This window comes from Ovis aries, chromosome 1, assembly GCF_016772045.2.
Source record: "Ovis aries strain OAR_USU_Benz2616 breed Rambouillet chromosome 1, ARS-UI_Ramb_v3.0, whole genome shotgun sequence".
Classification (NCBI taxonomy): domain Eukaryota; kingdom Metazoa; phylum Chordata; class Mammalia; order Artiodactyla; family Bovidae; genus Ovis; species Ovis aries.
The window spans coordinates 163,959,709-163,973,286 of record NC_056054.1 but is presented as its reverse complement, the minus strand read 5'-3'; the positions used below and the strand labels follow the sequence as shown (position 1 = coordinate 163,973,286).

The 13,578-nt window shown below is 37.7% G+C and overlaps 1 protein-coding gene across 19 annotated transcripts in view; it reads right to left on the bottom strand.

The window, feature by feature from the left end:
- Positions 1 to 13,578, bottom strand: part of ST3GAL6 (ST3 beta-galactoside alpha-2,3-sialyltransferase 6) — a 138,822-nt gene that overhangs the window by 72,268 nt on the left and 52,976 nt on the right. For 16 of the 19 annotated variants that reach the window (XR_009600863.1, XR_001044470.5, XR_006055848.2 and 13 more), the window contains one exon: positions 7,731 to 7,883. The exons of 2 other annotated variants lie outside the window; for them this stretch is intronic. The gene's annotated coding sequence lies outside the window, so the exon portion shown is untranslated. The remainder of the gene's footprint in view (positions 1 to 7,730; positions 7,884 to 13,578) is intronic. One more of the 19 variants, XM_060416531.1, reaches the window with a different exon arrangement.

The window sequence follows — 13,578 nt, the reverse complement described above, 5'->3', positions numbered from 1 at the left end:
AAATCTTGAAATCAAAATGGGATCACAGATAAATAGCCTGGAGACAAGGATTGAGAAGATGCAAGAAAGGTTTAACAAGGACCTAGAAGAAATAAAAAAGAGTCAATATATAATGAATAATGCAATAAGTTAGATCAAAAACACTCTGGAGGCAACAAATAGTAGAATAATGGAGGCAGAAGATAGGATTAGTGAAGTAAAAGATAGAATGGTAGAAATAAATGAATCAGAGAGGAAAAAGAAAAACGAATTAAAAGAAATGAGGACAATGTCAGAGACCACCAGGACAATATTAAACGCTCCAACATTCGAATCATAGGAGTCCCAGAAGAAGAAGACCAAAAGAAAGACCATGAGAAAATACTTGAGGAGATAATAGTTGAAAACATCCCTAAAATGGGGAAGGAAATAATCACCTAAGTCCAAGAAACCCAGAGAGTCCATAACAGGATAAATCCAAGGTGAAAAACCCGAAGACACATATTAATCAAATTAACAAAGATCAAACACAAAGAACAAATATTAAAAGCAGCAAGGAAAAAACAACAACTAACACACAAAGGGATTCCCATAAGGATAACAGCTGATCTTTCAATAGAAACTCTTCAGGCCAGGAAGGAATGGCAAGACATACTTAAAGTGATGAAAGAAAATAACCTACAGCCCAGATTACTGTACCCAGCAAGGATCTCATTCAAATATGAAGGAGAAATCAAAAGCTTCACAGACAGGCAAAAGCTGAGAGAATTCAGCACCACCAAACCAGCTCTCCAACAAATGCTAAAGGATATTCTCTAGACAGGAAACACAAAAAGAGTGTATAAACTCGAACCCAAAACAATAAAGTAAATGGTAACAGGATCATGCTTATTATTGATCATACTAATTATTGGTCATAATCAATAATTACCTTAAATGTAAATGGGTTGAATGCCCCAACCAAAAGACAAAGACTGGCTGAATGGATACAAAAACAAGACCCCTATGTATGTCATCTACAAGAGACCCAACTCAAAACAAGGGACACATACAGACTGAAAGTGAAGGGCTGGAAAAAGATATTCCACGCAAACAGAGACCAAAAGAGAACACCAAATAGAGACCACTCATATCAGATAAAATAGACTTTAAAACAAAGGCTGTGAAAGGAGACAAAGAAGGACACTACATAATGATCAAAGGATTAATCCAAGAAGAAGACATAACAATTATAAATATATATGTACCCAACATAGGAGGATCACAATATGTAAGACAAATGCTAACAAGTATGAAAGGGGAAATTAACAACACAATAATAGTGGGAGACTTTAATACCCCACTCACAACTATGGACAGATCAACTAAATAAAAAATTAACAAAGAAACACAGACTTTAATTGATACAATAGACCAGTTAGACCTAATTGATATCTGTAGAACATTTCACCCCCAAACAATGAATTTCACCTTTTCTCAAGTGCACACGGAACCTTCTCCAGGATAGATCACATCCTGGGCCATAAATCTAGCCTTGGTAAATTCAAAAAAACTGAAATCATTCCAAGCATCTTTTCTGACCATAATGCAGTAAGACTAGATCTCAATTTCAGGAGAAAAACTATTAAAAATTCCAACATACGGAGGCTGAACAAAACACTTCTGAATAACCAACAAATCACAGAAGAAATCAAAAAGAAATCAAAATATGCACAGAAACGAATGAAAACACAACAACCCAAACCCTGTGGGACACTGTAAAAGCAGTTCAAAGGGGAAGGTTCATAGCAATACAGGCTTACTTCAAGAAACAAGAAAAAAGTCAAATAAATAACCTAACTCTACACCTCAAGCAACTAGAAAAGGAAGAAATGGAGAACCCCAGAGTTAGTAGAAGGAAAGAAATCTTAAAAATTAGGGCAGAAATACATGCAAAAGAAACAAAAGAGACCATAGCAAAAATCAGCAAAGCCAAAAGCTGGTTCTTTGAAAGGATAAATAAAATTAACAAACCATTAGCCAGACTCATCAAGAAACAAAGGGAGAAAAACCAAATCAATAAAATTAGAAGTGAAAATGGAGAGCTCACAACAGACAACACAGAAATACAAAGGATCAAAAGAGACTACTATTAGCAATTATATGCCAATAAAATGGACAATGTGGAAGAAATGGACAAAGTCTTAGAAAAGTATAACTATTCCTGAACCAGGAATAAATAGAAAATCTTAACAGAACCATCACAAGCATGGAAATTGAAAATGTAATTAGAAATCCTCCAGCAAACAAAAGCCCAGGTCCAGACAGCTTCACAGCTGCATTCTACCAAAACTTTACAGAAGAGCTAACACCTATCCTCAAACTGTTCCAGAAAATTGCAGAGGAAGGTAAACTTCCAATCTCATTCTATGAGGTCACCATCACCCTAATACCAAAACCTGACAAAGATGCCACAAAAAAAGAAAACTACAGGCCAATATCACTGATGAACATAGATGCAAAAATCCTTAACATAATTCTAGCAATCAGTGGGCTTTATCCCAGAGATGCAAGGATTAACAAATCAATCAATGTAATACACCACATTAACAAATTGAAAAATAAAAGCCATATGATTATCTCAATAGATGCAGAGAAGGCCTTTGACAAACTTCAACATCCATTTATGATAAAAACTCTCCAGAAAGCAGGAATAGAAGGAACATGCCTCAACATAATAAAAGCTATATATGACAAACCCACAGCAAATATTATCCTCAATGGTGAAAATGAAAATATTTCCCCTAAAGTCAGGAACAAGACAAGGGTGCCCACTTTCAACACTACTATTCAACATAGTTCTGGAAGTTTTGGCCACAGCAATCAGAGCAGAAAAAGAAATAAAGGATTCCAAATTGGAAAAGAAGAAGTAAAACTCTCACTGTTTGCAGATGACATGATCCTCTACATAGAAAACCCTAAAGACTCCACCAGAAAATCACTAGAGCTAATCAATGAATATAGTAAAGTTGCAGGATATAAAATCAACACACAGAAATCCCTTGCATTCCTATACACTAATAATGAGAAAATAGAAAGAGAAATTAAGGAAACAATTCCATTCACCATTGCAATGAAAAGAATAAAATACTTAGGAATATATCTACCTAAAGAAACTAAAGACCTATATATAGAAAACTATAAAACACTGGTGAAAGAAATCAAAGAGGACACTAATGGATGGAAAATATACCGTGTTCATGGATCAGAAGAATCAATATAGTGAAAATGAGTATACTACCCAAAGTAATCTATAGATTCAATGCAATCCCTATCAAGCTACCAATAATTTCACAATTTGTATGGAAATACAAAACACCTCGAATAGCCAAAGCAATCTTGAGAAAGAAGAATGGAACTGGAGGAAATCAACTTGCCTGACTTCAGGCTCTACTACAAAGCCACAGTCATCAAGACAGTATGGTACTGGCACAAAGACAGAAATATAGATCAATGGAACAAAATAGAAAGCCCAGAGATAAATCCACACACCTATGGACACCTTATCTTTGACAAAGGAGGCAAGAATATACAATGGAGAAAAGACAATCTTTAACAAGTGGTACTGGAAAAACTGGTCAACCACTTGTAAAAGAATGAAACTAGAACACTTTCTAACACCATACACAAAAATAAACTCAAAATGGATTAAAGATCTAAATGTAAGATCAGAAACTATAAAACTCCTAGAGGAGAACATAGGCAAAACACTCTCCAACATAAATCACAGCAGGATCCTCTATGACCCACCTCCCAGAATATTGGAAATAAAAGCAAAAATAAATAAATGGGACCTAATTAAAATTAAAAGCTTCTGCACAACAAAAGAAACTATAAGCAAGGTGAAAAGACAGCCTTTGGAATGGGAGAAAATAGCAAACAAAGCAACTGACAAACAACTAATCTCAAAAATATACAAGCAACTCCTGCAGCTCAATTTCAGAAAAATAAACAACCCAATCAAAAAATGGGCCAAAGAACTAAATAGACTTTTCTCCAGAGAAGACATACAGATGGCTAACAAACACATGAAAAGATGATCAACATCACTCCTTATCAGAGAAATGCAAATCAAAACCATAATGAAGTACCATTTCATGTCGGTCAGAATGGCTGTGATCCAAAAGTCTACAAGCAATAAATGCTGGAGAGGGTGTGGAGAAAAGGGAACCCTCTTACACTGTTGGTGGAATGCAAACTAGTACAGCCACTATAGAGAACAGTGTGGAGATTCCTTTAAAAACTGGAAATAGAACAGCCTTATGACCCAGCAATCCCACTGCTGGGCGTACACACAGAGGAAACCAGAATTGAAAGAGACACGTGTACCCCTATGTTCATTGCAGCACTGTTTATAATAGCCAGGACATGGAAGCAACCTAGATGTCCATCAGCAGATGAATGGATAAGAAAGCAGTGGTACATATACACAATGGAGTATTACTCAGCAATTAAAAAGAATGCATTTGAATCAGTTCTAATGAAGTGGATGAAACTGGAGCCGATTATACAGAGTGAAGTAAGCCAGAAAAAAAAAACACCAATATAGTATACTAACGGATATATATGGAATTTAGAAAGATGGTAATGATAACCTTGTATGTGAGACAGCAAAAGAGACACAGATGTATAGAACAGTCTTTTGGACTCTGGGAGAGGATGGGATGATTTGGGAGAATGGCATTGAAACATGTATAATATCATATAAGAAATGAATTGCCAGTCTAGGTTTGATGCAGGATACAGGATGCTTTGGGCTGGTGCAGTGGGATGACCCAGAGGGATGGTATGGGGAGGGACGTGGGAGGGGGATTCAGGATTGGGAACACGTGTACACCCATGGCAGATTCATGTTGATGTATGGCAAAACCCATACAATATTGTAAAGTAATTAGCCTCCAATTAAAATAAATAAATTTAAATTTAAAAAATAATTATTTAAATAATTATTTAAACTAAAAATATTACTTTATAAAGTAATAAAGTATCAGCTGCCCATACACCAAGACGTCTCTAAAAAGCTGACTTCATAACATCCTTGTAAATATACTACAGACCTCATGACACTGTACAACAAAAGCCAAAAAAAAAAATTAAGCTTCCATTCCTGTATGCTAGCTATTATTTCTACATTCATTTAAACATTTCAAAGTATCTGTATGAGAAAGCCTTACTCATCTGCTTATAAAAGAAAAAGGGATTTAAGATAATAGTAATTCATTAAGAAAACTCAGACCATATTTCTGGCTATAGAAGCCATACTATTTTATGCTTTTCATAATAAAACTGCTCCGAGCCCTAGTAAAACCAAACAACCTAGATTTGTAATCAGCATATCAAATTTATGTCTTGAAGCAAGAAATGAAATCAAGAGCTTTACAAATAATGTGACTTGGAAAATAGTTTTCATCTTACACTCTGATTTGGATCCATTACAATGTTGAGGATTCAAATACTATGTTCGAGGCTCAGAAGCAAATGCTGGGGTCAATAACACCTTCATCCTAATAAGGTAAGGATAAAGAGCTGAATATCTGTCAGCCCTAGACTGGGAATGGAGAAAGAAGAAGAAACAACGCAACAGAGGGCAATAAAACTAAATGCTTTGAGTATATAACTCACTTAATCCTCAAAACCACCCCTTAAGAAAGGCCATCCCTATCATACAGATGAAGACACTAAGGCACAGAGAAGTTATAATGTGCCCACAGATGCTCAAGTGGCAAGTGGCAGTGCTGGAATTTGAACCCAGGCACATACCAGAATCTCTGCTCTTCACTGTTAGGCTATAAAGACTCAAAATATTTCCATCTTCTTGATGGAAGGAGATATATAGATAGACAGGAAAGGCAGTTCCACAAATCACCAAGATGATTACAGCCTAGCAGTGGTGGTTTAGTTGCTAAGTAGTGTCCAACTCTTGAGACCCCATGGACTGTAGCCCGCCAGGCTCCTCTGTCCATGGAATTCTCCAGACAAGAATACTGGAGTGTGTTGCCATTTCCTTTTCCAGGGGATCTTCCTGACTCAGTGATTGAACCCATGTCTCCTGCACTGCAGATGGATTCTTTACCACTGAGCCACAAGGGAAGCCCTTTAAAGCCCAGATTTCATTCAGTTAAGATGCTTCTGGGACTTTCCTGCTGGTCCAGTGGCTAAGAATCACCTGCCAGTGCAGGGGACACAGGTTCGATCCCTGCTCCAGTAAGACTCCACATGCCTTGAGGTTACTAAGCCCATGAGACACAACTACTGAGCCTTTGTGCTCTAGAGAAGCCATTGCAAAGAGAAACCTAGAGAGTAGCCCCCGCTCAGTGTAACTACAGAAAGCCCGAATGCAGCAACGAAGACCCAATGTAGCCAAACATAAATATTCAGGCAGTAAGAAACTGAAGACCCAGCCCTACCTCCAGCCTATGTTCACGATGCTCAAGAGTTCTGCAAGCCCAGTGGCTTGGGACATAAGGGGTAGGCTTTGAATCCACTCATAATTCTGGTGTGAACAATGAAGATCTCAAGAGATTCCCAAGGACTAAATCCCCAAACCACTGTAAATGCCCAAACTCCCCAGCACCCATAAAGCACAATGCTGTCAGTCAGTAAGTGTCCTTCCAAAATGGTTTGTAAACAAAGTGATGACAAATTTGCTAGATGAATAATAGTTCTCTGACAAATCTCAACTTATCAGAAAGATGATGGATTCATGGGTAAAACATAGAGCTAACTCCTAGTAGACATTTGAGCTCCAGAGTTTTCTCAGAATAAATTTATAAATTAGTGTATATTTGTACATGCGATTCTGGGAATGTAAGGAGAACATACCTACAAACTATATTAAAATACTTTAGTGAATATTATTAATTGTAACATAAAGGCAGAGAGGGAACTAGAGTTCATTCTAACACAGCTGGTGAACAGCACTTGTGATGCACGTAATGTTCCAGTTGTAACTTCAGTTTACTTACTCTTTCACTTTGATGTTGGTTTAGAACAGTCCCAAAGAAGGCCATTACGACTGAGAATAAAAATAATAACTAAAGCTTTCATAGCTCAATTTTGGGATATGCTAGAGAACTGACTCATTTGAAAAGACCCTGATGCTGGGAAACATTGAAGCCAGGAGAAGAAGAGGATGCCAGGATGAGATGGTTAGATGGCATCCCCGACTCAATGGACAGGAGTCTGAGTAAACTCCAGGAGGTGGTGATAGACAGGCAGGGCTGGAGTGCTACAGTCCATGGAGTCGCAAAGGGTCAGACACGACTGAGCGACTGGACGGAACTGAACTGAAAGAGTCATTGGTTACATAATAACATAGTTTCAAAGGCCCTCTGGCTGCATGTTAAACTAGTAAGAGATAAATTAACAGGTAGCTATATACAGAGAAGGAGAGGGTATTTTAAAGTCACCAGCCAGCATAAAACTGTTGTAAAGCACAGGGAGCTCAGCTTAGTGCTCAGTGCTGACCTGGAGGGGTGGGATGGAGGGTGGGGTAGAATGGAGAGTCCGGTGAGAGGGAGGTTCAAAAAAAGCAGGATATATGTAGACACGTGGTTGGATCACTTTGTTATTAAAGCAGAAACTAATACAACATTGTAAAGCAATTATACACCAATAAAGTCAGTTTAAACTGTATAAGAATTGTATCAGAACATTTCAAGTGTTCAAACATCTAAGAAGTCTGAGATGACAGTCCTGGTGCTTTTGCTCACCTACACTTTTAGGAATCTGTTTCCCAGAGGTCCTCTCTGTTCTTGAGCGTGTAGAATGCGGTAAGGGCGCCGGAGGCCCAGGAGGCTGCTGCTATCTTGTCCACTAGAAAGTATCCAAGATAAGAGGTTGTGCTGCTTCTTCACTTCCAAGTGCTGAAACAAAACACAAATTCAACATGCTTACAAGGATGGCTCAGCAACCCAAGAAAAATCTTAAGCCATCAGAAAGAAAAGTCCTAATGAAAACACTACTTTAGTAAAGTCACTACAGGCCCCTCCCTAAATTCTGCACAGGATGACATGATTACCAAAAACAAAGAAATCCAGCAGCAAAACTGGCTGCATGTGCTACATGCTGTAGCTCATGACTGGTTACCCAGGGAATCCAGCTCAGTCTCCTTGAAAAAAATAGCAGATCCAACTCAATTAATCCAAAGCAACCTAGTAATGAAAGAACCATCTGTCTCCTTTTTCAGCTCCTCTCTACACATACACACAGCTTTATTGTTCAATGCAGAGGTGAGAGAAGGAACTGCTGGAAAACTCTCTGAAGAGCAAGGGGAGGGAGGGAGACAGGAGAACGAAAACAGATCAAGAACAAAACTATCCAGAAGGAAGGGTGGGAAATTAGCGACAACTGCAACTGCTTTAACAATGGGTGGTAGGCTACTTTCTCCAAAAAACTTTGGAAGGAAAAAAAATCTCAAATTGCTCCTGCTACCGTTTTTCTTACACAAGACTAAAAACTCTGATACAGAAACAAATAAAACATAAAACCCTGCATGTTCTGTATTTCTTGTGTTAGTAGAAAGTGGTTTTTTTTTTTTTTTAATAAAAACTCTTAGGAAACAAATATCAAAAACAAAACCACTAAAAATAGGGCAAATATTTATTTCAGAACTCATTTATGATTCTAATGTCCTACAATAAGAAAATGATTATACTTAATTATGAAAATCATAGAATAACATGAAAAATATTTAGATTCTACCAAATAAAGAAAGTTTTAAAAAGCTGAGTACATTTCCATACGTGAGATGTATGTGTGGTGACACATGACTGCAAGACAGAGAAAAAAGAATCAGTTGTAATGCTGAGTTGTGGACTGCATGGGATTTTTTTCCTCTAAAGTTCAAAATTTATGGAGAAACAGAAAATGCTTATTTTCATATATTTCAATATACATTTCACTTGTGAAGTGCTAAGCAGTTTGTGAATTTAGAAATTAGAACAAAGGCAGTGGTGATCTTTAGTGGCAATTATAATAGAAGACTTCTATTCTATTCTATTAGGGAATTCCCTAGTACTCAGTTGGTAAAGAATATGCCTGCAGTGCAGGAGACTAGGGTTTAATCCCTGGGTCGGAAAGATCCCCTGGATCTCTTGTCTCCAGTACTCTTGCCTGGAAAATCCCATGGACAAAGGAGACTGGCAGGCTACTGTCCATGGTTTGCAAGAGTCAGACACAACTTAGCAACTAAACAACCATCATTCTATTCTATTCTAATTCCATGATAATAGAAGTCTCCACCATGAGACAGAATTTTGAACCTATGGAAATTGCGGATAATGATAAACTTGCACCTCAGAATCATTCTCCCTAAATGTATAGAAAGCATAACTCCTGGGTTTCTATCGTCTTCAACCTATAATAGTTACTATATGCTAAAGTCAAGAAGTGATCAAAAATCTGAAGCTGGAAGGTTAAGAAAGAAACCTCAAACAATGTCACACCAGGAATAGCTAGAGGATGGGGATTTAGTTACACCTGGAGAAGCTTAAATCATGGAAAGCAAACAAGATGGCCATTGTCAAATCTGAATGACCTTCATGAAAAAGAGACATAGCCTGGTTCTGAAGGCCAGCAGGGTTAAGCCAAGGCCAGTGAATGAAAAATTCAAGGAATGGACAACTTTGAGGTTGACATGGAAGAACATGCTTAGGTTACCTAAAGATAATACAGGTTTCATTTCTGAACAATGAGTCACTGGTTACTAAAGATACTGTTTTAAAAAACTGCTTGGGATGGATTTGTATAGTACTCCTTAAAAAACTTTACTGTCCATCATCATCACCTGAGCATCTTCCTATCAGAAGGTCAGGGGGTCATGAGATTCTGCATTTCTTGCAAGCTCCCAGGTGAGGTCCATGCTAATGCAGTGTGGTTACAAGCATTAGAATGTTACTTAAACTAGTATTTCCCAAAGTTTTCTAACAACATGACTTCAAAAGTACTCTCCAACCCTGATTTGGGGGCAGATGATTAATAAACTTTACATATTAAGTAGTTATTAGTGGAATTTTGCAGGCACACACCTTCAAATTTAAAAAAACAAATAAATAAAGCTATAGGTTGGTATCTTCCAATATCCCCCCAGCTGATACTTTAAAGCAATAACCAATTTTGCCCAATTTTAAACAATACTTTATCTTCATTAAAAAAAAAAAAGAATTAAAAAAATGACAATTTTACTCCAAGTTTGGCAAAGTAAAATGCAGTTACTTATGATTTCCGTATACAACAGTTAACAGAGAAGTAGGATAAGACAAAACACAGCTATAACTTTTTTTCCTAGTGATTTGTATTAAAAATCATGTGTCTCCAAAGGTGAGGGTATGCGGACAGAAGACTCCCAAGGCGACACTTGTAGTTTCTTTTTCCATGTAGGGCTCTGCCTTCTTTTCCGAGCCCTGACATTTCACCTCTCCTCCATCCCATTTGGGTGGTAAAATCCCTTCAATGCTTTGAAAGTTTCCTTCTTGCTCACATTTTGCTTAGCTCTCTCCTTATCTAAGAAACGTGGGCTTTTAATCAGTTCAAAATCCTAAGTGACGTCTTTCCTGGAGAAATATGCTAGTATCTGAACACACAGCCCTTCCTCAAATTTTAAATCCTTCTTAGGTTTCTCTCCCAGAATAAATAAGCCCATAGCTAAGAGGGAACCAGCTTCCTGTCTTTCCTCCTACTCTGTAAGTCCCCTTTCCAAAGGGCTTATTGTTTTATAGTTTGCTTAAAAGTTATAAGTAACATTCCATCTGATTTACAAAAGCCCTTTTTCTCAAGCTACTTATTACATCAGTGTATTCTGAATGAATGTAAGCTTATTCTGCTCCCTGAGAAGCATCATTTCCTGCTTAATTCCCCTTTTGCTATTTTTAAAAGTAAAAAAGTGAGTAAGCTTGAGGATAAACAATCAGAAGAGCATATATCAAATCTTAAGGCTAAAGTGTTGGAAATGTTCCAGCTTAACGTCCATCAAAGGATCCTCCAAAATCAAATTACAAATATGATGCTAATCTTAACTTGGGGTATCTTATAATTATTGTTACAAAGAAACCATCATACATGTGATATATACTTTTATTAAAACATATAATCCTAGATTTACTTCTGAATGCAAGCTAAATTAATCCTCTATGCAAAGGGAGTCAATTCATTTCCTGGTAAAATTAACTCTAGAAGTTTTCACCTCTACTATAACTTTGCTGATTTAGGCAATAACCAATTTCTGGGCTTCCCTGGTATTTCAGTGGTGAAGAATCTGCCTGCCAATGCAGGAGATACGGGTTGGATCCCTGATCCATAAAGATCCCACATGTCGAGGAGCAACTAAGCCCATGAGTCTCAACTATTGAGCCTGTGCTCTAAAGACCAGGAGCTGCAACTACTGAAGCCCACGGGCCCTGGAGCCTGTGCTCCACACCAAGAGGCGCCACCTCAGTGAGCAGCTCACGAAAAGCAATGAGGAGTAGCCCCCGCTCCCCACAACTGCAGAAAACCCTGCGCAGCAACGAAGACCTAGCACAGCCAAAAAAAAAAAGCCACTGCCTTTTTTGAAAAAAAAACAAAACAAAAAACAATTTCCCAATGCCAGACCTTCTTCCAGGCACCAAAGACACAGTAGTGAAGAAGAAAATCAGTTTACAATCCAGGAAGAGAGGGAGAAATTAACAAGCAGTTGTTATTACTATTAAGTAGTACTATTTGGTGTTATTATTATGTAGTAATTATTAAATTACAACTGTGATCTGACAAGGCACCTAGGTAGGGGAGGACAGAGAGTCTCAGAGGAATTTGAGAGAATTCACAGAGAACTCATCTGAGGAGTAAACAGATGAAATCAGGGTAAAAATGAAAAGCATTCCCAGCAAAGGAAATGGCATTTGTGACTGAGGCTGCTGCTAACAGAAGTGAGCATGAAAGTAAGAGCTAATCTTTGTTGCATGCCTACCACATGCATGGACTCACAGAATCCTCACAACAGTGCTGAGTTGGGCCTGTTTTTCTAATTCTGTAAATGAGGAGACTGAGAAGCATAGAGAAGTTAACTTGTCCATGGTGTCTCAAAGCTAGATGTAGAGCCAGGGTTGGGCGAGATAATCTGCTGCTGGTCTATTTATTCTGAACCCATCAGCTCCTCTGTCTTTCCAGGAACCAGATCAACTTGAAGCCTTCCTCATCTTCAAGATTCATTATGCCAATTTTCATTTTTCAAAGAATGACATAGTGAAATATGGATGTATTGGAAAATCTTCAGTCTCATTCCCAGAGTTTTGATAAATGTAAGATTCCTAGATTGAAACCTATTTCATTAGGAAATATTACATGAAATTTTTTCATTACAGAAGCATTAACAGAAGTCCAAATGTTAATATATCATATGCTCACAAACCCATTAACCCAAATAACCATTATCTTCTCAGGGATTCTTTTTTAATGGAGATTTGTGTTCCTCTCTCTACGCTCCTCTTTTTCTCTGGGATCCAACCACAATCATGAATTTGCCTACTTTTTATTCACATACATATGTGGTATATGATACTGCTTTAAGTAATGGTTTAACATTTACATACAAAATACAGAATGTTTTGAAATTTGAATTTTTTCACTCTACACTTCAGGCTCAGAGATCCATCCATACTGATGCATAGAGGTCTGATTCATTCAAATTCTGTACAGTATCCTATTAATCAATTGCACCACAAGTCTTTCCATTCCCTATCAGCAGATATTTAAGCTGTTTTCAGAGTACTGATCTAAATGTCATTTTGGAGCCAAATATATTTTTTTTCCAATCTAAAAAAAGCAGTTTACTAAGATAATCTTACCAACAACTCTTTGTGACCCCATGGAGGCTAGAATACTGGAGTGGGTAGCCTTTCCCTTCTCCAGGGTATCTTCCCAACCCAGGAATGGAACAGGTATCTCCTGCATTGCAAGTGGTTTCTTTACCAACTGAGCTATCAGGGAATCCCTACAAACTGCTAGAAATACTTTAAAATTGAAATTTCACTTCCACATAGTCTTTTTTCTAAAGCATAAACTTTGATAACTCAAGCTGTTTAAAAATACCTAGATATTTAACATACCAGGTATGACTCTTTGACTATGACAAAGCCTTTGACTGTGTGGATCACCACAAACTGTGGAAAATTCTGAAAAAGATGGGCATACCAGACCACCTGACCTGCCTCTTGACAAACCTGTATGCAGGTCAGGAAGCAACAGTTAGAACTGGACATGGAACAACAGACTGGTTCCAAATAGGAAAAGGAGTATGTCAAGGCTGTATATTGTCACCCTGCTTATTTAACTTATATGCAGAGTACATCATGAGAAATGCTGAGCTGGAAGAAGCACAAGCTGGAATCAAGAATGTCGGGAGAAATATCAATCACCTCAGATATGCAGATGACACCACCCTTATGGCAGAAAGTGAAGAACTAAAGAGCCTCTTGATGAAAGTGAAAGAGGAGAGTGAAAAAGTTGGTTTAAAGCTCAACATTCAGAAAACTAAGATCATGGCATCTGGTCCCATTAGTTCACGGCAAATAGATGGGGAAACAG